A 23556-nucleotide genomic window follows, 5' to 3' on the forward strand; every position below is an offset into this window, starting at 1 on the left:
GATAACTGTTGCTGTGCGGCATTCAGGGGCCACAATGCCTGATGCAAGGCTATTATTGAATATGGTGCCTAAGTGGGGAGCCAGTTCATTCTGAAGTTCATGGAAATCACAGCCTGGGATGTTGTACGGTCACATGGATGCTGTGTTCCTGGCTTTAGAGAGTGCAGCTTTGAACTGTGTAGTTGTGATTGCAGGGACTCTGCATTGTTCCTGTATAGATATGGGCCCTTTTGAGTGTGAGAGGGGTGTAAAATTAGCACTGAACCTATCTGTCAGGATGTTGCCAATATCAGTCAGTTCTGCAATGTTCATGCCTTACTGCTGTATGTTAGAACAGATGTGGGTATCACCATCGAGAGTAGTAACATACCTCTAGAATGCTTTGTGGTAGTCCTTGGAATTAGTCACGGTTATGTTTCCATAGCTAGCTTTGGAGGATGTGATAAGGGATCTCAGATTCTTACTGAGGCTGACCAGGGAGCTCCTCCACTCATGGGATTGTACTCTAATTTGCAACAGTCTCCTCCTTCTGTTGTACATTATGTCCATGGCAGTGGACCACCAGAGTGGCTTCCTTTTTCTGGAGGGTAGTGTTATGGTTCTGTTTGGGAAAGCATGATCCATGCAGTCTTGTAAGTGCAAATTAAGTGCAGTTGTGTATGATTCAGCGGTTGTAACTGTATTGTCCATCTGCATGGGTGTCATGACATTTACTACTGCTGTCATAAGAAGCCCGAAGTTGGCTTTGTAGAAATATTGTACTGTGGTTTCCATAAAGGGTGTGGTGCCGGGATGTGGATAACAAGGGTGATTAGCGTACGTTCAGATCTGACCAACGAGGAGATAATCCCAGGTGTGGAACACCAGTCACACATGTTGGTAATGACCAGGTCTAGGATATTGTTGCCCCTGGTGGTGGTGTGGATAGGTTGATCTAGGCGACTGGAGTTTATGAATCCCAGAAACCGTTGGCCTAATGTGTCGGTACATGAGTAGGTATCCCAGTTAATGGTGGGGTAGTGTCAGTCACACATTAGTAGTGTGTCTGGTTGAACCCTAATTCCCAGTACACCAAAAAGAGAGGACTGTTAACCATGGGGTATGGTGGGGGATCTGTAGCAAGCTACAATTTGTATAGCAGTTATGGCCAGAGTTAGTTGCACTTGGATAACCTCTGATGCATTGTGCTAAGCAACTAGCCTGGAGGTGTGGATATCCTTAGGAAATATGGACACACCTCCACCGTGGGTGTTCCGGTCCTGGTTACATGACTGAAAGGTGTGGTATGAGTAATAGCTTGGTAGTGCAGGGGTGCTCTCAGGAGCCTAGAAGCAGGTCCCAGTCACTGCACAGATGTCGAAGGGGTCCATTACAAGGAGTGCCTCGGGTGAGTGCATTTGAGATTAAGATGTCAAGCATTGAGTAGCATTACCCTCAGGTTTTGCTTGTCTGTTCCTGTCATGGTGGTGAATATGTTATTTGAACTGTGCCTAAAACAGGCACTATAGGAGCAGCAAGAGCCTTAGCCATTATCCGGAATCCCAGGGCCGACAGGTGCAGGCCATCTGTGCCAAAGCATCATGTTCTGTCGACCATGTCATTCAAAGCAGACAGATACTGGATACCCTTGGAATGATACCAGAAGCCTAGCCAATTGTTGAAGTAAATCATTTTGTCCTTGTACTATGTTATCAGTCTGGACAATGGCAGAATGCTACTCAGGGCTAGGGCGATACCTGCCTGGGCTACAAGATCGGAGAGCTATTCCATGTCTCTTTACATGAAGTCCAGGAAGGTACATCTCAGGGCATTCACACTAACATGGACAATGACACAGTCATATTGTACCTGTTGAGGAGTGACCTGAGTGCATAGGTTATGTTGCAGATCCTGTTACCAGACAGGCAGCTGACAGTAACTATCTTCTTGTGTAGCCTGGTGAGTGGGACATCAGTGTGACCGCCTATAGAGTCACCTATGACTAGTGTGTTGGGTACATTATTTTGCCCTATTGGCTGTGGTTGATGGGCTCACTGAGTCTGTGGGCTATAAGTCATTGGTGCTGTGTTGGGGGCTGCCTGCATTTCTGCTATGGAGTTTTCTGTTGCCTAGACAGAGTAGTATTGAGAGGCTCCACAAATGTTGTGTTACTATGTGTGGCCTGTAGTGGTAGAGATTTAGTGAGACTATGTGATGAGTGTGGTGTGGTGCAAATGTTTAACTTCCCCACATGATTGTCAAGGTCAGTCTGGGTTGGAGAGAGGTTTACCTCCAGCATGGCTAGATATGTGCATCTCCCACAGGTTGTAGTGTTGTATGTTAGGAGGGGAATATTGACTGTGTACAAGAGACAAATTCTATATTGCCTCATGATGCCCATATTCATCATATAGACAGGCGATAACACTGGTAATTGACACTTGGACATGCCTGAATATGTAACTATTTACTTCTAGGTAAGTGAGGAAAGTGTGTACAAGAGCTGTTTTACTCTAAGCAAGCAGGAAATCTAAGTACAAACAGTGTTTACCTGCAGGTAATGAGGAGGATTGAGTGCTATAGTAATTAATAGCTCATGTAGTGCTTACATGATCTGAGCAAGTGCTGAGCATGAATAAGCAATACAGAGAGGGTGTCAGATAACATAAACACACTGCCCCCCCAACAGATACACAATCATATATCCATGAACATTACAGAGCCCCTGTAACCATAACTATGATGGTACAAGGTACACTCAGGCTGCATGGGACCTGTCCACATCCCTGGTTGTATCATACACATATGGCAAAACAGTTTGCTCTACACATACACATCATGTAAAACATAGCTTCATGTCAGTCTGTGAAAACACTGAATGGTGCACACCAACAGTTATCACAACCCACAAAGTGGAGACACCACTCATAATGGGAGGCACTGCACTACTACCCTGCTGAGTCTGGTCTGAAAGTCCATGAACCTTAATCAACGTATATGTTGTCAGCAGTACAGATGTAGATGACAGTACGGATGATTTCACACTGCATATCATACCTGTGACAGGTCATAGGACATCATCACCCATACTGTGTTTCACCTACACTCAGTATACTAGATGTACATTCGTATGTCACAGGAGTGTTCTGCCAGTGGACTGTTGACAGAACCAACACTACAGAAGGTGTCTGATTAATATGTGCATATCACACCAGTGCCAGCTACAGTAAAACAGGGTTAATTCATTGTACTCCCCCCTTATTGTAGACCATACCACACAGACAAATGTGAGGCATCTGCCTATGTAAGTATTTGAATGGCTTTGACCTAGGAGCAATAGCTGACTCAGTTTTGTGGACAACATACAGAAGGGGCTTTGTGGGTGAGGTATGTGACATATGTGCACAATCTGACAGCTGCATATTGCATTGTCACTGCTAGGTTAATAACCCTGTACCCATGAACTACCACCAAGGCAGCGGTCAACATAATGGACACTGTGTGTAAGGGATGCTGCTGTGCAGCTTTCCTCCCTGAGATAGTAACATTGCCAAGCCTTTTAGGTAGTCATAAGTGGCAACCTTAGTCATGACAGGGTGCCATCCATGAATATAGAGATCATTGTTCAGCCATACTCATCACTCAAGTGACTTATATTAGATCACATATCACCTTTAAGGGGTATTGGCCATGTTTGGATGGCTGCTACCAGCCTTCACAATCCTCATCTCCACTATGTAGCATGATGCCAACCCTGCATAAAGCCATGTCCAACACTGTGATGTTGGACATGCTACACGTACATATCCTGATCTCGAATACATACGTCATGGACATTCACCTTCCTAGTACAAGGATTGCCACATGCTAGACAGATCCTTGTGCCATACACGTTACATACTCCTGCCATACTATGCATCCCTGTCCAGCAAAGCTGCACATTTCACCTCTGTCAGACATGGTGTGATGACCGCATGGTAGATGTATCATTAACCGTGTGGATCAGTTATGTGGCACTGCTTCACCTGGTGCCAGAAACACGGCTGTCAGCTACAGCTAGGTGACCTTACATCCTAGGCTCATACATGGCCCAGGGCATACAGACCACTAGATGACCTTGGCCGTACATGCTATAGTTGATAACCATCCCTGCAGATACCATCAGGCTAGCCAGTGTCCCATGTGTATCACATGTGCAACACAGACGATATGTGGCAGGATGTTGAACTGCTGCACAGTGCTGTGTAGATGTATATGGCAAAACACATGCATGTAAAACCTTCCATGTGCATGTCTGCAGTGTCACAGGTCATGTCCATTAAGGCAGTATAAGTGGTTATATGTGACATATACACAGCATCAAGGTTGACAGCATTAATGTGGACACATCTGGGCATGTGCTGATAGGTAAGAACACCAGTACAGGCAAACAGTCATGCCCACATCAAGACAGCATCCACATGGAGTATGAGCAATGTAATGAGGTGACACACACATATATGGTGATAATATCCAATCCCCATTGAGTGTCACATGTGTGTGACACAAACATGTCAGTGATGTCAGTGTCATGAAGATTTGCAAAGCCAACTATTTATACATAATAAATGTGATACACATGTATGTGCAGTTGTATCTCTGTGCATCTCTGAGATACTGTGACATGTCTCCATCATTATGTCTTCCAGGTATGCCGCGAGCAAGGCACCAGCCTATACACGCTTGGAGGATGAGGCCCTCATACCTTACCTCCAAGACAACTATGATTTCCTGTTTAGCCATGTGCCACAGGATGCACAGCAGCGGTATGAACTGTGGCAGAAACTTTGCAGGAGGGTTAATGATGTGGGTGGCCATAAATGCACATACCAGCAGGTGCACAGACACTGTACAGATCTAATCAGATGGGCGAAACAGCATGCAAATGGAATCGCCAGGGAACAAGGTGCAAAAGGTGGTGGGCCACCAACCCAGCCCCCACTCACATGTACCGAGGAGCTACTGGCCAACATGGGGACACCGGCAGAACAGCATCCACAAGCCTTAGCTGACATTGTGGAGGTGGGTTTCTCTCAACCACTGAGCCTGGACTTGCCTGGTACGTCACTACTGCACATATAACTATTATATCCCATATAGTTGCATGTGTCACTATACAATATGTAATGTAACATCATATGCAAGGCATGTACATACTCCATAGAATATCCTATTGTACCGGTGAATGTGTTAACATGCCTATTGCACCCTGTAGCTGTCATACAGGTGTGGATAATGATCATACTGCTGTGTCACCCCTATATAGGTACCTCTGGCATTCTGCTAAGACAGCAGCCCGTTGCAGGTGAGACAGTTATAAGTATCAGGCATGTTAATGCACAGATCTATTCACCATGTGGCCATTTAACACATGTACACATAATGTATGGTCCTGTCACAATATACAGGTCGCATCTGCAATCCATCACAATGGCTACCCATGTGCAATACTTACAAACTATGTGAAACACCGACATGAAACCTCACAAACTGTCATTGCTAGATGTGTGGGCAGCTGTGGATACAACGGTGGAGGTGTTGTTCAATGTAGGAACATGTACTACACATTGGAACTACACATGTGGGTTACACAAACAGTACTACACAGTGAGCTGGAGTATGGGCAGCCCACAGGATTCACCGGTGTGGATTATGCCCCTTCTATGAGTGCAGACATTATGATGTGCCATCTGACATGTCCATGACATGTAGTGGGCCAGCTGCAACATTGTCTCACTATCCCGTAAAACATACCCCACATACCAAACATACAACCCTTTGTCTGCATAAACCTGTGGACAGTGGAGTATATGACATCTATGGGTGTATGTCATATGGGGCAACACAGACATGTGAGATAGATGGCCATCACAACCATCTGGCCAACACATGTTCACACATGGCCATGGAGGATGGTCAGAGACATGTAGCAACACACAGTAGATGTGATGTGTTTGTGTGTACACCCTGTTGTACATTGGCTCCACATGGTCCAACTATAGCCTTTGTTGAATGGTTATATTGCAGATGTGGAACACTAGACATCCTAAAGGCCTGTGCACAGATTGTGGTGGCGTAACATCATTTGACCACATAAGATGTGTTGAACATCATGACTGTGTCACAGCATGACAGCAGTCACCTGTACAGCATCCACATACATGCACAAACAAGCACATCAGGCCACAGATACAGTACATTTCCCTTGCTGCTGTTGGACATCACTGTCAGCCATGCACCTTGTGTGTGTGGTACACAAATGTCATGTGGGACATGGTGTATTGACAAGTCTACCATGTGTGGACATAATTGCCAGGCAGCTAAAATATGTTTGCAGATGTGCAGGGGTGCTTTGGTAACCAGTGCCACACATTCCACATCGTGGTTTAGTGTGTATACATCTCAGCGACGTGGATCACAATCCACAGTATATATGTATTATGTATGCACACAGTCATGGCTATGCACTGTGTCTGTACTTCACACTGTATAGCAGTATAGATGCCTCATAATACCCTGCAATGGTCATGCACATCTGCTAAATGTGTGTTATATCTGTAGGGCGGACAGACAACACTGCAATGTGACACCATTACCTCACTGTATATGTGACAGGACACCATTGTGTTAAACATGTATGCATGTCAATGTACATGTCAGCAGATTAAATGTCATACTACATGCTAATGTCAAGGTCATATGCCACACATCAGCCATGTGTACTGTTAACCTGTGCTGGTCCACATGGTGTAACACAGAGATGCATGCTTACTACCATGATTGTGTGAAATGCAGGGCTTCTACTATGACACATGCATGCTGTTGTGTGCAACCCAGGGATGTATGATAACTACCACTATTATTGTCTGAGCTGCATGCCATCTGCTGTATCACATGCATGCTGCATGCCTTCTGTCATATCACATGCATGTTGTGTGTCTGTGTGCGTCTGTGTGTGTCTGTATTGTACTGTAGAGTCTTTGTCTGCCATTACAGGTGATGTAGGTGTGTTACCGTCCTGCGGTCCATCTGATGTTAGTGTCCCCACAGACTCTAGCAGTGATGATGAACATATGCTTGAGGCACAGGCAGGGTTGTCAGGGGCTGAATCTGTGCCATTGGTTGCCATTCCACCTAGATCTCCCTCATCCTCGCACACAGATCTCATGCCAACACATACCCCATCACCAGTGGCTATAGAGGAAGGACAGTTGGTATGTGGTAGCTTGGAACAGGAACGTGTGGTGGCTATGTAAGGTGTGTATTCATACCATGGTGTCAGGCAAATGACTGGAGATGGCCCACACAGGCATGTGACCAGTGCTGCTCATAGGAGGACCTCTGGCTGACATGCTCCTGCAGGACAGAGCACAGCAGCTGGTGTCACCAGATGCATGTTTCAGGCTGTAATGGTGGCCCAGACATGTGCTGAACAGCAGAACAGAGAAGAGCAGAGGCTTCAGAGGGCTGCTATCTGTTCTTTAACCAACAACATCCAGGCAATAGCAAATGCTCAACAGCAGATTGCTGAGGTATTGGACAGACGATTGGGTGACATGGTTGGAATCCTTGACCGTGGCATGACAATCCACGAGCATAAGCTGTCTGTGCTGGAACATCTGGTAGGAGTGAGGTGTAGGGCATGTGGACGTAGGCCAGCTACGTCACCTGGTACAGGTCTACGTGAACGAGCTACCTCACATTGCTGCTACCATAGTGGCAGTAGCAGCAGCAGTGCAGCTGGTGCTGCGCTGATCACACCAGGACACAGCAGGCCACATGCACATGTCCCTGGATGGTCCGAACAGGGACACGGTTCCAGTGGACATGAGTCATCGGACAGTACCCAATCTGCACCTCTGCCTGGTAGTGCCCGTGCAACCCCTGGCAGGCACAGGTCACATGGCCGTGGCCAGACACCGTGAGCTGTAAAACCTAGTCTGTACAGTCTGGAGATGTCAATAATACCCCTGTGTAGGCCAGACACATGGCAAACCTCTGTGCACACATCCACGCACACACCAGAAACATCTGTAGGGCACCGCAACACACACATGCATAACAACCACACATGGCTAATTAGATCACAGGCCCTAACCCACACACATGATGTCATCCACTGGTGCAGCCTAGGCCCCTGGCAAACATTATCACCCTGTGCATATGATGATGCCTGTGCCGCATCCCTGTAATCCACACCATCGGTGCAGGGACATGCTCATATGGTTTGATGCACAGGATGAACAGAATAGGGAGATAAGTGTATATTACAATTATTGTGTACTGTTGACACGCAGCAGACATACCATGTAGTACAGGTTTAGAATGCATTGTTTTCTGTTCACAGTATGTGTCTTGGTAACAACAGTAACAGCATGTTGGTCATGATGTCCTGCTTCCCTCCTTCAGACTTAATTGCATGTGTCGTTGAGTGTCAGTGTTTGCAGTTAGTTTCCTGTGTGTAAATGTGAACTACTCACAGGTATGTATGGCAATACCAGCATGCTATTCGTAGCCTCAACCTCACTGTTAGAAAGGCTGACATTCCAAAGATGTCTACACATCTACTGATCCAGGAGCATGGGAGCTGTGTACTAAGCTACAGTGGCTAGAGACATGACATCCATACCGGGTGATATCACAGGTATAGTTACATAGGGCAGGGAGTTTACATAGCAGTCTAGCTGATGACAAGGGTAGAGGCCAGTTGATAGCGTGAGGCCTCATTGTGTAGCAATAATACACATACACATTATTCACCCCAGGGATCACGTCAGTCACCCTGCTAGACAGGGGTCCAGGGAAGTAAATAGTGTGGGAAGAAATAGCCAGGGAATTTTTATGGCTAGGCTTGTATAGGCCCTAGGCCCAATAGCCTAGTACCAACCTATGAACCTATGAACCATTACAGGATGTGAACATACAACTACACACACACACACACACACACACACACACACACACACACACACACACACACACACACACACACACACACACGTGCGTGCGCACACACAGGTATTCGCACACATGTATTCAGACACACAGTAACACGCCCACACTCATGGGGACAACGACACTGTAACACACACACACTTGATAGTATTGAGGTGAGGACCCCTGCCTATATGGTAATCACCATTACAGTACTGTGCACCTACATGATGCGACACAGAGAATACACATGTACAGGTAGTCAGTAATGCCTAAGATCAACGGCATCAAAAGAGTAGTAGATTACATCACCCAAAGGGGTTAGGGGTCCCATCTGTTCACTATGGTAACATACATCCTCACTCCATGGACCAGACAGCCATACATACATACACACACACTGTGGAGTCCACAATTGAATGCACCTATGTCATGGACATACAGATACCACACATGTGTGTGATGCACACCCCACCCCTGCCTATGTCTTGCTTTCTACAATGCAGTATGTACAGATCTCTACAACAGTGTACAGGAGAGTGAGTAACAATTGGGATGTATTCCCCACCATACGTGACATATATGGACACACAAGCAAGCACACATGGCAGTACTGTGAATCAAACACTTGCTATCTTATGATACATATGACAGACATGCAGCAGTATTGCCCGCATTACAATGTGTACCGATGCTACCTTTGGCAATTGTGCTGATATATGCACATGGGAGGTCTTAAGTATTACAGGTGTCAAGTGATTTACAGTCAGTGACACCCTGATCGCTGTGTAGGTTTTATATCTTCCCCTTCAATTAACAGAACCATAGCTTAGTGTTTGCACATGTTATTGTAGGACTGTTTGTCCTCAGCAAACATCCATCTGCAAAGATGCCCCACCACTTAGTTATGTCCAAACATCCATCCATACCTGATGTACATCTTACCGTACTGTCAGAATATCACCATATACAGTTGGCAATGATGGGGCTGCATTGCAACTGCATGTTGTAATAAGACACACATCACCTTCAAACATCAGCTACTGCACATGCATGGTAGCTAAATGCACACCACTACATGTACATGTGTGTAGGTTCTACAGTCCTACATTCCTGTCATTTTGCCATGTTTGTAGGCATTGCAATTGGTGGACATGTGTGATGACATACAGGATACATGGATTGTTGTATGATATGATAGTTGTCATGGGTAACCAGTACAGAGGGAATGTTAACTCAGTCAACATTGATATCACACCTTATGTACTGTTAGCATTCAACAGCCATGGCCCTACCTTCCATGTGTATGTGTGTAGTTACGGACAGTGGTATCACTGCATTGCATAACACATGATGCAACTGTTTCAGTACATGGGTAGTCTGCACAGTTGATGTAGAGCTAGGTACAGTCCACTGGTCATAGGTCACATGGTGTTGTACTATTATATGTCCTACCACATGTCTGGATGTGTGCTGCTGGTCCAAGGACATGGTGATGTCTGAGGGCTACATCCTAGAATGTGGCTTTTGACACTGTGATCTGCACCTGACACATCTGTGATGCCTTCTGAGGGTGTACTGGTCAGTACATGTGAGTGGCCTTCATGTAAGTGGGGACACCACCACCTGGCGTGGTCTGTACCTATGTTATGGCCCACATGTCTTGTTCCAAGATATATGGTGGTAGTGCTATTGTGCACAACTGAGCCTTCAAAGTCACTGCAAAGATGTCAGTATTCCCCATTGTTGGATCTACATTGGGCAGCTGTGATTACGAATGCTGCACATCTAGCACTGTTTAGCATACACATACAATGCAGTTGTCCTCTAGGTGTCAGGGTGTTAACCTGGTCTCAGGACATTCGACTATGAATGGCACTATATGTGCGAAATAGCCACTCCTAGCAGGACATCACCACAGGTGGTAGTAGTGCGCCAGGTATAGATTGGTACATCTAAGGTGACGGACAGCAGCAGACGTTGTGTAGAAGACTGGTGTCAGATATATGTAATGCAGCGTTCCTGCTAACAATGACAACTATCGACACCGGAGTCCATTACAACGTGCTGTTCACGTCTAACTGTAATAGCATGGCCACTGTGCCCTTCCATGTTTAGAATCAGAGTACATACAAAACAGTTTAAATCCTTGGGGTTACTCTTGTGGTTAGGATTAGAGGGTGGGCCATGGTTAGGATATATGTCTCCACATTTGAGAAAATAGGTAATGAGGGCTGAGTACCATGGGAAGTGTTTTTTATTAATTGGTGATGGTGTCAAGTGTGATTTCTTAGGAGGCGAGTAGGCCAGTTTGTGGCTTGAATAGAATGAGAGGGTATAGGGGAAAAGCTGGGGAGAGATACGTGAGAAACTGTGTTGTTTATTGGGGTGATGGTTGGAGGAAGTTGTTGATGTGTATTGGTGTATGGGGGTCAGCGAGGATATAGCTGTAGTGAGGTTGAGAATTAAGAGTAAAGCGGCTAGGCAGGTTAGGAGGAGCATGTCAGCTGTGATAGTGGCTTTAAAAATAGTAAATGTGGTATTTGTGGGTTTGAATATAATATCAGGTATAAACAGAGATTATGTTATTTTGTGATATGTGTGCAGCTGAAGGTAAGGTTGGAAATGTTTTGACTTTAGAGGAGGCTTTGACAATGTAGTTACATGTTTTGCCTTGCTGTTTGTGATCAGGAGGGGTGATGGAGATATGATTATTTTGTTTGTCTTTCGGCTTTTCCCAGTTAGGGGTTGCCACAGTGGAACTCCGGTTCGCTAATGATTGGCAATTGATTTTTACGTACCGGCTTGCCAGGCCTGACACACAACCTTTAACGAAGGTACGCCCATTCACGCATGTCTCCACGCAGAAGACGCTCTTAGCTGAGAATCGAACCAGACAGCGTCTTACTGTGAGGCGGTGCAATGTTAGTTTGTGAGTCTAGTAGAAGAGAAGGTGGTAAGCCTGGAGCTAATATAAGATAGTTTGAGGTGGTGATTGTATTGTGATGGTAAAGTAGAGAAAGATGTAAAGAATTATAGTAGACGGAGTGAGAATTCAAGGTGATGGATGTAAGGGAGAGCAGATAAGTTTGGCTAAAGAAAAGAAAGTAAGATGGGAATGAAATGCAGGTGTGGACAAGGTAGAGTTGTATTTAACTGGATCATAGGAATGAGGAGGTATGGTTTGCTTAGGATAAGAGTAGAGGTACCTGGGGTGGATGGGCTATTGGGGAGGGGCAGGGGAGTGGAGTGAGCAAAGCGAATAGCGTGGGATGAACCCCCCCCCAGATGGCTGACCATGATAAACCGTGAGGTAGAATATTCATGGATACAAAGACAAGGTGTCTGAACTCTAAATACTTGACCGAGTCACAGCATGGACTTTTCAATGTCTTTCCAGGGATATATTACACTAAGAGTGAAATATGGTAAAGTGTTAATGTAGTTTCACCTTCAGCAGTAAAAGGCCAGTGAGTGTTGGTGAGTAAGTGGGGGTGGGGATATCTTTCCAGCAGATTCAACACTACAAAACAAAACACACTAATGCATGACTTATTAGTTCAAGTCTTGGAAATTGCCTTGCATAGATTTAACTCACTGTATTTATTCCTTGTGAACCTTTGCAACTACAGTTGAAATTCAGGTGCGCAAGTTCTTTAGGTACGGGGATAAGACAACTTTTGCAGCAGCAGTAGTCAGACTTACATGTGCTTGCTTCAATGGATGTAATTCAGTGTATTTATTCCTTATATATGTCATCAGACATGGTCAGCACTAGGTCACACCATGATAAATCCTGTTTGAGATGTTAAAATAAGTAAAGGAAGAATCCCATATGTAGTCTGCTGAAATTCTGGAATATGGTTAATCTCTAAATGGAGAATGATGTTGTTCTATAAGTCTATAGTCTGGTAGATTTTTTTTTTTTACCCAGTGTGAGTTGCACTGTTATTATGGAGAGGCTGGAAGATTCAATCATTATCTCATCCTTACAAAAGGAATAAAATAAAATTTTAAAGGCTCCAGTAAGACGAATTCACATTATAAATGTTAATATTAACATTGTCTTTCCCTTCTGCATTACTTGAGGGGTACCTTTCCCTTGTGCATTACTAGAGGGCTACCTTTCCCCTTGTGCATTACTGGAGGTGTACCTTTTCCTTGTGCATTACTTGGGGCGTACATTTCCCTTGTGCATTACTTGAGGGGTACCTTTCCCTTGTGCATTACTTGAGGGGTAACTTGTGCATTACTTGAGGGGTACCTTTCCCTTGTGCATTGCTTGAGGGGTACCTTTTCCTTGTGCATTACTTGAGGGGTACCTCTCCCTTGTGCATTACTTCTGGGGTACCTTTCCCTTGTGCATTACTTGGGGGGTACCTTGTGCATTACTTGAGGGGTACCTTTTCCTTGTGCATTACTTGAAGGGCACCTTTCCCTTGTGCATTGCTTGAGGGGTACCTTTTCCTTCTGCATTGCTTGAGGGGTACCTCTCCCTTGTGCATTACTTCTGGGGTACCTTTCCCTTGTGCATTACTTGGGGGTTACCTTGTGCATTTCTTGAGGGGTACCTTTTCCTTGTGCATTACTTGAGGGGCACCTTTCCCTTGTGCATTGCTTGAGGGGTACCTTTTCCTTCTGCATTGCTTGAGGGGTACCTTTCCCTTGTGCATTACTTGAGGGGTACCTCTCCCTTGTGCATTACTTGAGGGGTACCTTTCCCTTGTGCATTACTTGAGGGGTACCTTGTGCATTACTTGAGGGGTACCTTTCCCTTGTGCATTACTTGAGGGGTACCTTTTCCTTGTGCATTACTTGAGGGGTACCTTTCCCTTGTGCAATACTTGAGGGGTACCTTTTCCTTGTGCATTACTTGAGGGGCACCTTTCCCTTGTGCATTGCTTGAGGGGTACCTTTTCCTTCTGCATTGCTTGAGGGGTACCTTTCCCTTGTGTATTACTTGAGGGGTACCTTTTCCTTGTGCAGTACTTGAGGAGTACTGGAAACAGCAGCAAGGGCCCCACCTCCTGAAACAGGGTGGGCAAGGACAGGCAAATTTGCATTCCTTTGAAAGATAATAACTTGATGTTCTAGCTCAGTGTTGATTTCCCATTTTCAGCATAGAGGGATTTAAAAAGAAACATTTACAAATTCATCCCTAACTTCCATCCCTTTGGTGAGACTCTTTTCAGAGACAGTCTGAAAAATATGTTTAACAGTATTGTTCATAAGCGTTATTTCAATTCTGTAGGCCCTGGCCTGTTGCTATAATCCTGGACTGAAGGGTTTCTCACTTAAAGAATAGCTGTACTCTGAGAGAGCTTGGCTGAGTTTGTAATAAATTCAATGTCAAGTAGGGATGCATATCCTGTTAGATTCCAGCGTATAAATATCAGTCCAGGATACAAAAGAAAAATCAGCAGCAAACACCTTCCAATAGAGAATACAAGTCCTCTTTATTAAATTCTTCCAGTATAAGACCCGTCAGAAAATGTGTGAAACTTACTCTCATGTGCAGACTGGTTCCAGATCAGCAACAGTGCAGATTAAAACATCAGAATCAATATCGTCCATCCCTATGTTTAGATAACTTTCTGTAGCTTGTCACACAATTGAAGCAACCAATAAAAACTGTCTTTGATATTAATTAATATTTATAGATGTTAATGATTAATTAAAGTATTTAGGTCCTCACCTTTTCATGCTTTTCACTAACAATGTACACACTGCTACTCCGCATGCCTCACTTGTCCAATATGCAGATGATTCTACATTAATATGCGCTGCATCATCACCTTAACAGTTATAACAACTAATGCAGCAGTCCTTCTCTGCAGTTGAAATGTGTCTTTCTGACGCTCATCTTATTCTAAACTCCAAGACCAAACTCCATACCACTAGAGCTATAGATCTCCTCTCTCTGTTTAAGATCACATCTACAAACAATGCCACCATCTGTCTTGTTTCCTAGACTAAACTTCTGGGTGTTGTTATTGACAGCACTATGAAATTTGACCTACACATAGCTCAGACAGTCGAGAAAGTAAATAAAAATGTGGTACTCTTTACAGAAATAGACAATACCTAACCCATAGCACAAAGTATACCATTGCAAGAACACGCCTGATCTCTGCACTCCTATATGCCTCACCCATTCCGAAAAACCTAAAAAATCAGACCTAGCAAAATTAGATACTTGCTACAATAACACTACAAAGTTTGCAACAGAATCCAGCTTTAGAACACACCATTGCCTTGCAGTCAAACAGCTTAACTGGCTAGAACTACATCAGTTCTTAACTGATAACCAACTTACTTTGGCCCATGCACTTCTAAATCTACCTGACAAAAACCTGCTCTGCAAAACCTTCTACTCCACTACACTAGTAACCAGTCTTTACACTCAAATAATAAATCCTCCTTAAAAGTTACCAAATCCACAAATGCCGCTGGAGATTCCCTCAATACAGCATGCATAGCCGAAATCCGGATCTCATTACCAACAGATATACGGACAACTGCAAATGCTCTACACTTTAAAAAAAGAAATCTCTGCTTATGCACCAACCCTGGATAACTTATGAGAGCCTCCTTGCATCTCACCCACTCCCCACCTCGCTATCCAACTCCTCTATCCTCTCTTCTCTGTTATCTTTTCCACACCATCTGTTACTTCACAATAATTAGTCTGACTCAATCTCTGCCCCCAAAACGTGCAGCAGGTTATCTCAATTAGTAACTGGGTCTGACTCAATCTCTGCCCCCAAAACGTGCAGCAGGTTATCTCAGTTAGTAACTGGTCTGTTTTGTCTTTATTAGTATTTCTCCCTGATAATATAATATTATTTACCTTTGTTATCTCTCCATAGTTAAACACATACATAAAGTTTTTGGTAGATAGACATATTGGTATCCTCTATTATTAAAAATGTATATAAACCTTAGTCTATACATGTAACACTAATGTATTAAAAACTGTCCCCCAGATTCATAGGATCATAGCAGGTTACTACGCTATTGGCCCTGAGGCCCTTATAAGCCTAGCCAAGAATTTAGCCCATGTTTAGACAAGTCAACGCCCAATGCCCCTGTCCAGCAGGGACATTGGTGGCATCCCAGGGGTGTATTTTCTGTTTCCCATCCAGTTATCCAGGTTGCGTTTAAAAAGGGGTAAAGAGGTACTCTGCTTGATGTGGAGAGGGAGTCTATTCCACAGATGGGGAAGTCTCTGGGACACAAATCTGTTCCACCAACAAGTCCTGTTGATGTCACAGACCAGGTTGAGGCCAGTCATCCAGGTTACTCGAGTGGAGCTTGACTTGTGGATATGTAGCAGTCCCATCAAGGAGGGGTCCATGATCACCCTGTATGTCAGACAGAGGTCACCTCTGAGGAGTCTGTATAAAACTGAGCAGAAGGATAGGGCTTTTAGCCTATCTGTGTATGGTAGATGTTTGAGGCCCTGGATTCTCCTGGTGAGGAACCTCTGTGGTCTCTCCAGCTGCTGCATGTGCTTTATGGGGTACATGCCAAAAGAGGCATTGTACTCAATAATGGGCATCATAAGGGAAGAATACAGGGATGTTATGACCTTCTTGTCCCTGGATGAGATACCCTTACTTATGAGATGGGTCATGTAGAAGGGTTTCCGTACAATGGAAGCAACATGGTGGTCAAAAGTCAGGTTGCTATCAACCTGGGTGCCCAAATACCTCATGACTGATTGCATGCTTAGGCTGTTGTTATTAATGTGATAATTTGTGGGGACGTCAATCTTTCCAAAGGGGATAATGATGCATTTTTTGGTATTGAGCTTGAGGCCATGTTTCTGGCACCGGTCATTTGTCTGAATGAGACCCTCTTGGAGGATGTCTACATCACTTGGGGAATTGATGACAGCACCCAGCTTGCAGTCATCTGAAAACTTGGTCAGCCATAGCCCACTGATTTTGGCCTGCACCTCAGAAAAGTATATCCCAAATAACAGAAGCCCCAAGACGGAACCCTGAGGTATGCCACTTGTTACGGGTCTACTACATGATGTTGTTTCCCCTATTTTAACTAGGTGGGTTCTATCAGTGAGCCAGTTTGCTACCCATCTGATAACATATGGATTGATGACTAGTTGAGAGAGTTTATCTATCATGCCTGAGTGGGGAATAGTGTCGAAGGCTTTGGCCAGATCAAGGTAGGCAGTGTGCACCATATTCCCCTCATCCATGGCTTTGGTGACTGTCTCAAAGAAGTCTTCCAAATTCAACAGATATGATCTCTCCTTGATGAAGCCAATCTGTGTGAGATCGAGTGTTTGGAGGTTGCCAATGTCCTTGTTAATGAGGTCCATGTTAATCCGTTCCATGGTCTTGCAGATCAGGCTAGTTAGGCTGGATGGTTCTATAAATTCCCAGATCAGTGGACGCTCCACCTTTCTGCAAAGGGATGACCCTGGCTGTCCTCCAGTCAGCTGGGACAAAGCCTGTACTCAGGCTTTGGTTGAATAGGGTGCCTAATGGTGCTGCAGGTTCCTGCCTGAGTTCATGTAGAATGCAGCCTGGGATATTATCAGGTCCAATGGAGGCTGTATTTTTTGCCTTTCAGAGAGTAGTGATGACCTGTTCCCTAGATATAAGGGGAAGGGGGCAGGTACTGGACATTCCCTGATTTACTGATGGGGGGCAGAGGGGTGTAGTTTTCACTGAATCTGTCAGCCTGAAAGTTTGCTATATCTACAGCATTTGTATATGTGGTGTTCTTGACCACCAGTTCTGAACAGATCTGGGTGCTTCCTTTGAGGCTGCGGACATATGTGAAGATGGCCTTATGATTGTCTCTCTCTATTAGATGTGGCCAATTTGAACTCGAAGTTTGCTTTGGAGGATTTCACTTGTGCTCTTATTTGCTTGCTCAGGCTACGGAGACATTGCTTCCAATTGGGCACCTGCTCCTTCTTGGTGTTGGACAGCAATGTTTTCCTTTTGTTATAGAGTTTATTTATTACAGATGTCCACCAGACAGTGTTACTTTTCCTTCTGGAGGATGATTTAGTCCTGTCGGGTATTCCTGACTCACTTCAATGGCTCTGCTGGACAGAGGCACAGGGAACTAATCTAAGTAGACGGCAAAAGCCAACACAATTCTGGCTAAGCTTATAAATGCCTTTGGGCGGATAGCCTAGTACCTACCTATGAACCTATGAAGCGATGCATCTATATAAATGCTCATATAATGCTTTACTGTAGTTTTGGATATTGGTGCCAGTTCCTACAGAGGAGAAAGGTGCTGTGAAGCTCTTTATACCATCCCTTAGGAGGCTGTAATCAGCTTTGGAGAAGTATTTATGTCTCACCCTAGCAAAATGGGGATTGGGGGAGATGGTGACTTTGAAAGTGACCGCTTTATGGTCGGATATTTCCAGGGAGGATGATACTGTAGGGATGCTGCAGTAGTTACTCATGTTGGTTAATACCAAGGCCAAGATATTTTCACCTCTTTTGGGGGTATCGAGTAACTGTTCCAAGGCATATGCATTGATGAAATAAAGGAATCTCTTGCCATTTTTGTTCTGGCATGAGTACTTTTTCCAGTCTATGTTTGGGTAGTTAAAGTCACCCAGGATCAGGGTAAAGGGTTGGATCTTGATAGATTCGAACAGGTCCAGATAGTCGTATTAAGCAATTTGAGTCAGATTTGGGGGCCAGTAGCTAGCTATGATGTGAATAGGAATCTTGACAAAGGTTAACTGCACCTGGAGTCTCTCCTGTGCATCATACTGTTTGCCCAGCCAGGAGGTGTGTATGTCTTTAATATATATTGAAACTCCATCTCCTTTGGCTTTACTGCCTACAGTTTGGGGTCTGAATGTATGATTGGATGAGTAACCAGCTAAGGCTGGGATGCTCTCTGCAGCTTTGAACTGGTTTCTATGACTGCAGAGATGTCAGCATTTTCCAGGGTTAAGAATGCTTGCAATGAGTGTAGTTTCATGTTTAGACTCCTAGCATTTAGCAGCATGACCTTTAATTTGTGTTTTGTTGAACTTTTTATGTGGGTAGTTTTAACCTCATCACCTTTCCTAAAAAAAGCACTTTGGGAAGGGAAGAACCTTTGCCAGAAGCCTAAAGCCTAGGTGAGACAGATGTAGGCCATCTCTAGCAAAGCATTGTGTCCTTTCAATCATATTTTCCCAGGCTATCAGGTATTGGATCCCCCCTGGAATGACACCAGAAACTAAGCCAATTGTTAAAGTCAATCATTTTCTGTTTGTATTGAGGCATCATTCTGGGTGACGGCAGAATGCTGCTTAAGGCTAGAGACATACCTGCCTGGGACACATAATTCATGAGCTCAGTCATGTCTCTCTTCATATAATCCAAATCAATAAAGTCCGCGTGGGTTCCGTGTAGAGCTTACATGGAATATATCTGTGTACACAGCCACAATTCTCCCTCTGCAGTGCACCATACATACTAATTGTGGTGCGTGCCTAAGGGACTTTCACAACAACACAGACACTGAATCCGTGTAAGACTGATGACACACCCAGATACCTTTTATCCTGTTAACCTTGACCGAAGGGTCTACAAGACATTTTATTTCAGTAAATTGGATTTATTTTAATTTTTTTTTTACATTTAAGTGTTTGCATGATGCAGTGCGTTACTTAGCTATACTTAGCTTTGCACACCCATACATCAGACATCCGCTAGACAGCTAAAAATAGAAACCGGATGTATTCAATTTTAATTTTTTAATTTTTATGTGCTTGTTTGCGTGATGAGGCATGTATTTTAGCTATGCTTAGCTGAACACACTCATGCATCATACATCCACTAGACAGCTAAAAATAGAAACTAGATGGATTTAATTGTTGCAGTTCTGTACTGCTTAGCAATGTGCAAACCCATGCAGCAATGCAGCACTATGCTTATAGGCACATTCGTAGCATATCTGAAGGTATATGAGTTTCTTTCTCTATCCTAGTGACTAGATAGCTTGAGTTGTGATCTACAGTGTAGTAGGTCCTGGATTTGAGGCCTAGGCAGGAATACCTTTTACATATAGAGCTGTGAAACTGTCAGGTAACTGAAACATCAGTTGACTTTAAATTAAATAATTATTGCATTTAGAAAAGGTCCATGATGTTTACCATCTCTTAGCTCATTCACTCCAATGGAGCTCAGACGTTTATAGGTTCATAGGTTCATAGGTTCATACTAGGCTATCTGCCCTAGGGCATTTATAAGCCTAGCCAGAGTGTGTGTGGCTTTCACCACCCCTTAGGATGAGAATACTATACCCATTAGTTTGCTGTGCCTCTGTCCAGCAGTGACACAGAGATGATTCCCGGGGTAAACCTACGATCTCCCATCCACTCGTCAAGATTTCTCTTGAACAGAGTCAGTGAGGGGCTCTGCCTCACATGGACTGGGATTCTGTTCCATAGTGTAGGGAGTCTCTGGGTGATGAATCTGTCCCTCCAGCACGTCCTATTTATATCCGTGTTGAGGTTTAAGTCTCTTGCTCTCGTGGCTCTGGTGGATTTGGATTTTTGAGGTGGAGCATGTCCATTAATTCCGGGTTGGACATGGCCTTGTATGTCAGGCACAGATCACCTCTGAGCAGACGGTATGCGACTGAATAGAGCTGGAGTTTCTTCAGTCGGGCATCGTATGACATATGTTTGAGCCCCTTTATCCTTTTGGTGAGGAACTTTTGGGGTCTTTCCAACTGCTGCAGGTGTCGGGTAAGGTACATTCGAATGGGGCGTTGTACTCAATCATTGGTCTGATAAGTGAAGAGTACAGGGGTACAATGACCTCTCCTGATCTGGATGTGAATCCCTTCATGATCAGGTGGGCAATGTAGAAGGTCTTCCTAACCACTTTGGCAATGTGAGTGTCAAAAGAGGTTACTGTCAACTTGGGTCCCCAGGTCCCTGATAACTTCTTCCGTGTTTAATGGATTACCACCTAAGTGGTAATTAGGGGGGTTACGTTGTTTTTCCCAAAGGGTATGACTATACATTTTTGGCATTTAGCTTAAGGCCATGGCTCTGGCACCAGTTATCCATTTCTATGAGACCTCTCTGGAGGATGTCTGTGTCTGATGGAGTGTCAATTATGGTGCCCAGTTTGCAGTCATCTGCAAATTTTGTCAGCCACAATCCCCCTATGTTTGCCTGCACTTCAGAAAAATAAATGCTGAACAAGAGGGGGCCCAGGACTGAGCCCTGTGGGACACCACTCGTGACCGGCTTAGAGTCTGACATGGCACCAGCAACTCTAACCCTGTGTGTTCTGTCCTTGAGCCAGTTTGCAACCCATCTTGTGACATATGGGTTCACATCTAAGCTGGTGAGCTTTTCTATGATGCCCGAGTGGGGTATTGTGTCGAACGCCTTTGCCAGGTCAAGGTAGGCTGTGTGAACTGCCCAACCCCCATCAATGGCCTTAGTGACTGTTTCGAAAAAGTCGACCAAGTTCAAGAGGCAGGATCTGCCCTTGACAAAGCCAAATTGGGTAGGATCCAGTGTCTGTAGGTCCCCAATGTCTTTATTTATGAGTTCCATTATGATCCTCTCCATAGCTTTGCAGACAAGGCTCGTCAAGCTTATGGGGCGGTAATTTCCAGGGTCCGTAGAAGCACTGCCTTTGTGGAGTGGGACCACAGTTGCCGTACACCATTCTTTGGGTATGTATCCTGTAGTAAGGCTAAGATTAAACAGCAGCCTTATGTGTGGGTTTAGTTCCTCATTGAGTTCGTGTAGCACACAGCCGGGACACCGCCTGGTCCCATTGATGCTGTGTTTTTTGCTTTAGAGAGAGCAGCTCTCACCTGGGCATCTGAGATGTTTGGGAGGCTAGACTCTGGTGGGATAGATATTTCTCCTTTGGGGGGGGAGGGAGAAATTTGCACTGAACCTGTCTGCCAGTATGTTGGCAATGTCTGTGGGTTCAGTGATTTTTTATCATTTTGGACTAATTCTGAGCATATCTGGGAGTTTCCACCCAGGTTTCTAACATAGCTAAAGAAGGCCTTATGATTGTCTTTTGTGTCATTAGCGATTTTTCTCTCAAAGTTGGCCTTGGATGATTTTATGAGTGATCGTAGTTTTTGCTAGTATTGATCAGAGATGCCTTCCCTTTTAGAGATTTTGCTCTGTCATGTAGTAGCTTTCTCCTCTTGTTGTAGAGTTTGTTTATGGCTGGGGTCCACCAGACCGGGCGCCTGCCTTTGGTGGAAAGGGTCTTGATTTTATTAGGGATTGCTTGATCCATACATTCCTGGAGGTGCTCGTAGAAGGCATTTGTAAGGGTTTCAGCAGCGTGGGTTGTGGTTTCCACTGGCTCGGGGGCCTTGAAGGATACCACTCCAGTCTTAAGAAGTGTGAAGTTTGCTTTTGAGAAGTTTTTCACTGTGGTCTTTTTTGCTGGGGGTGGGGGTGGGATGTGGATCTCCAATGAGATTAATTTATGGTCTGATCTCACCAATGAGGGATATACTTGCGGTGTGGAGCATTTTGACCCCATGTTTGTGATGATTAGGTCTAGTATATTTTCTCCTCTTGTGGGAATGGTGACTAGTTGTTCCATAGCATTTGAGTTTATGAACTCCAGGAACCTTTGGGCTAGGGTGTTGGGGCTTGAGTAATGTTCCCAGTCTATGTTTGGGTAGTTGAAGTCACCCAATATGATGGTGTTTGGAGAGACATTCATACTCTCCAGTGTCTTCAGGAAGGCTGTGTGGGTTTCCTGAGTTTGAGAAGGTGGTCTGTAGCATGCTACAAACTGTAGGGCAATTTTATCTATGGTTAATTGCACCTGGATGGTCTCCGATGCTTCGTGCGTTGCCACTAACCTGGAGGTGTGGGTATCCTTTATGAATATGGATACTCCCCCTCCTTTTGTGGTTCGGTCAGGATTTTGGGGCCGGAACGCATGATATGAGGTATAACCTGATAGTGCTGGGGTGCTCTCAGGAGCCTTGAACCAGGTTTCAGTCACAGCACAGACATCGATGTTCTCCATACTGAGGAGGGCTTCGAGGGCGTGCATCTTGAGGTTTAGACTTCTGGCATTGAGCAGTATTACCCTTAGTTTGCACTGTAACTTCCAATGAGTGGAGCCTAAGCCTTCTGACAGAATCAAATTATGTCCTCACATTTCAAATGAATGTTCATATCTCTGGAACCATAAGGGTTATGAAAGAAATATAAAAGGCAAACTCTTCAGTGCAAACCATTTTTATAGTGGTAGTATTCTTTAGGTTCTAGGTCTTAAACCAAATGTTATAAGTCACAGTAAACACTATTAGAGTAGTAATATTCTGTAAACAACTTACAATATCTCAGCAATTACTCACATTACACACATACTGGCAGCAGCATTATATTCATCTAGCTGAGAGCTTTCATATGAGGCTAAGGATTTCTGTCCATGGTACTTGGTTGTTGAGATATTTAGAAAAAAGGTGAAATTATATCTATATAGATTAATGTCATAAAAACAGTTATTGTCTATTTATCTGCACTAGACAGAGGTCAAATATTAATGCAGATGAGTTTGCCATTTTGTAAGCTTTACAATTAAATATTTTAAAACCTTG

Source organism: Protopterus annectens, chromosome 4.part0 (assembly GCF_019279795.1).
Source record: "Protopterus annectens isolate FY-2018-M chromosome 4.part0, PAN1.0, whole genome shotgun sequence".
Lineage (NCBI taxonomy): Eukaryota > Metazoa > Chordata > Ceratodontiformes > Protopteridae > Protopterus > Protopterus annectens.